The sequence below is a fragment of the Neovison vison genome, chromosome 3, assembly GCF_020171115.1.
Source record: "Neovison vison isolate M4711 chromosome 3, ASM_NN_V1, whole genome shotgun sequence".
In the NCBI taxonomy this organism is placed as follows: Eukaryota; Metazoa; Chordata; class Mammalia; order Carnivora; family Mustelidae; genus Neogale; species Neogale vison.
The window spans coordinates 6,886,104-6,890,043 of NC_058093.1; the positions used below are offsets into that span (position 1 = coordinate 6,886,104).

General features: G+C 39.6%; 1 pseudogene; it reads left to right on the forward strand.

Moving 5' to 3' along the window:
• Positions 1 to 268: 268 nt before the first annotated feature.
• Positions 269 to 1,013, forward strand: LOC122903464 (annotated as a pseudogene).
• The last annotated feature ends 2,927 nt before the right edge of the window (positions 1,014 to 3,940 follow it).

Below are 3,940 nucleotides of genomic sequence, written 5' to 3' on the forward strand. Positions count from 1 at the left end.
ATGGATAATTTTGATTCCTAATTCTATTCCTTAGGATGGTATTATAAAGAAAGGAATCCTGTAGGTTTCATCTCAATGGCTCATTCTTATTCAACACTTATTACTGTGAACCACATACGTACCCACCACTTTGCTAGACATTAAATAAATGAGTCAGAGAAAATGTCGACTATTTTAATATGGATCTAAAAATAAATGGTTGAGCTCCTCCTTATTAGAGAGACAGCCACATCCTCTGGTGCCATGCTAGTAATGGCCCTTAGACACAATGATGAAGGTTGGAGTAAATGGATTTGGCCATATTGGGAACCTGGTCACCAGGGCTGTTTTTAATTCTGGAAAAGTAGATACTGTCACCATCAATGACCCCTTCATGACCTCAGCTACATGGTCTACATGTTTTGCTATACCACAGCAAATTCAGAAGCACAGTCAAGGCTGAAAATGGGAAACTTGTCATCAATGGAATGCCCATTTCCATCTTCCATGAGTGAGATCCCACCAACATCAAATGCAGTGATGCTGGTCCTAAGTATGTTATGGAGTCCACTGGGGTCTTCACCATCATGAAGAAGGCTGGGGTTCACTTGAAGGGTGAGGCCAAGAGGGTCATCATCTCTGCGCCTTCTCTGATGCCCCCATGTTTGTGGTCATGAACCATGAGAAGTATGACAACTCCCTCAAGATCATTAGCAATGCCTCCTGTACCATCAACTGCATGGCCCCTCTGGCCAAGGTCATCCATGACAACTTTGGCATTATGGAGGGACTCATGACCATAGTACATGCCATCACTGTCACCCAGAAGACCATGGAAAGTCCCTCTGGGAAGCTGTGGTGTGATGGTCAAGGGGCCTACCCAGAACATCCTCCCTGCTTCTACTGGTGCCACCAAGACTATGGGCAAGGTCATCCCTGAGCTGAATGGGTCTAACTGGTCTGCAAGGAGTAAGAGTCCTTGGACCACCAGTCCCAGCAAGAACAAGAGAAACAGAAAGGCCTTCAGATGCTGAGGAGTCCTTGCCCCAACTCATCCCACAACCTACTGAGAATCTCCTGACCTATACAGTTTCCAACCCTGTTCTCCTGAAGAGGAGGGACTTGGGGACCCTACCTAGTCATATATTATTGGTAAAGTATACTTCACACAACTTAAAAATTTAAAAATACAAAAATGAAAACAAATGGTTGATCTATAAATTGCTAAAGTTTATTAGATAAGGTTAGAAATAACCTTCTATAGGATTGCAAGTGGGCATTCAGAAGGGAGAAACTGATTTTTGTGAAGTAATTGCAGAGAAGATCTACAGTTCAAAACTCAAAAATTAAAACAGAATCGAAACAAAAATCCTCCTCACAAGTAAAGGAAACCCTCACCACCCCCCCCCAAAAAAACCCAAAGAAACCCTAAGAAACATAAACACAATTCATGATATGCAGACTGGTCTTAAGTGTTCTGAAAATTCATGTAACTTCAACTGCAATTCTAACGTCATCTTGGTGACTGAGGCAAAGCCTTGGGCATGTGCCAGAAGGACAGTCAGATGAGAGATACCTGCATAAATCCATGGGCCTCAAATGATGAAACACTCAGTAAACAAGTGATCCATAGGCCAACCTCACAGAAGTGGGCAATAAGGAAATGCATTTGTGCACCTCTTGTTTCTAAATAAAGGAAAAAAAAGTCTCCACTGAGGAACTAAAGCAGCCCTCACATAGACTGAATCCACACTACCTACCTACATGGCACATAATCCTTCAGTACCAGATAAACCTGTCTTTACAATATTTTTGGTGGTATATTTAACATAGAGAATCAGTAATATGAGAGATTACTAGAATAAATACGTCTGAGAAATTCCTTTGTAAAGTCTGGGAGCTGTTGTGAATCCTTGCCTAGGGGGCATATAATTTTTAGGAAGTTAGGTTTTATTTTTGAAGGTGGAAGAGGAGATTCCTAACTAATATCTATTGGCTTCTACTGTGCTTTACTCACTGAGCTGAACTGCCCTTAGCACTTATTTTACAATATAAGGTGCAGACCAAGTACATGAGAATCACCCAAGATGATTTCTTAAATTGCATACTTCTGTGCCCTACTCCATGCCCAAGGATGTACATTCTTAATATTAAAGTTTGATAAATTGGACCGTGCTGTGGGGTTATTCTTCAGCAAGCTTTGGAAAAGCCAACAAATGTTATTTTCATCTTAAGCAACAGATATCTACAGGGAGTGTAGTGCCAAGCCTGGAGAAGATTTAAATTGTCATTAAAAAGTGCCCTTCCTTTTAAAATGGGGGCAATAACAATTATTTAGAAGGTGGCTCTAAGCAGAATGTCCTAAAAGAAAGAGCTTCTATCTCCTCTCAAACCCCACCCTTGGAGGCAGCATGAAGTAAGAGGAGGGCAGTAGACTCCAGAGCCAAATAACAGCTGCAAAATACACACAGCTACCAACGGTAATGAAACTTTGGGAAACTCTCTAGAAAATAGACTGTGCCAAAATCCGTGTGTGTGTGTGTGTTGGGGAGACGTAAATGACAGCCTACTGGGGCAGTGGACCAGGCATCATAAGTGGAGAAGTGCCAAGTGACAGCTCTCCAGCTGTGTTCTTCTCTCTCACTCACACCCCCGGGGCATGATTACCTGGACCACGGACACTCCAGATGGAGCAAGGGGAGCCACAGCCTCTGCAGGCAAGACAGCACTGGGAAGTTGGGATGTGCTGGGTTCAGAAGCATTTTAGCAAGTGCAGTTCATCTTGCCAGATCCTGATATTTCCCTTTCTTCCTCCAAAGTACAGTGTAGCTCAATAGGAGGAGGTAATTTGTGGAAAAGAGCAATGCCTAGGTGAAGTAATGGGAGGTTTCCTAAGGTCAGAAGGGAGGATCCCAGATTGCAACAGGAACGTTTATCGGACCTTGAGGGCTTCACCCTCCTTAATAATCAGGTTGGTCAAAGCCTTCATATCCTAGGCACAGTGTCCAATAGTTTTCAGGTATGAACAGGAAAACCTATGAAATCTGTGACAAACGCAAGAACTATAAAAACAAAACAAAACAAAACAAAAATATCACAACACATTTTTAAAAAACTTAAAAAAGAGAAAACAGAAGAAATGACCCAGAACAGGATCTCAAAGTATGCATAACAAAGATCCTTAGAGATATATGTATAATACTATATATAATATATAAAAGACAAGCGATTATAAGAACCAGTTGAAATGACTGTTTGGATTGAAAAATAAATGATAAAATACAAAGAATTAATTGGAGAACTAAAAGATGGGGAAATTCTCTATTTCAAAAGCCACCTAAAATTGATAAAAATATGGAAAGCATAAAACAAAATGTAAGATTCATGGGACTTCTAGATGGAGAGGGAAAAAATTAAATAATAAGAAGAAATATTTGCAGAAATTATGACTGGCTGCCACCTAGAATTGAAGAAGTATAAATTAACAGATTCAGCAGTCACAGAGAGTCAAAAAGAGATAAATGAGAAAAAAATAAAACCTCACAATTAAGGGATGCTATTAGAGGTTTAAAATTTAGAAACTACCGAACAAATCTGGCAAAAGTAGAATAAAAGGGCAGGCTAAACACAAAGGAACAAACTTCAGATACTTTAAAAAAATACTTTAAATGTAGGTAAAATAGCTGTAATAAAACCTTTTAAAATTTATTAAAGATTCTCTTTATTCACTTTGTTGGACTCTGACAAGGAATTTCTTTCAAAGGAGGGAATCCAAAAGGAATCAATGAAAAATTCGACAGGATATTTATAAATCAATGGAAATGAATCAAATAGAAAGTCAAGTGAATAAATAATCTAATAAAGTATATTCTCTACGTGGATGTTGGATTGAGTTGGTAGAAATTCCTTTCTATACTTCCTCTCTTCCTGTAGTCATGCCCTTTTTAGTGTGACTTTGCAA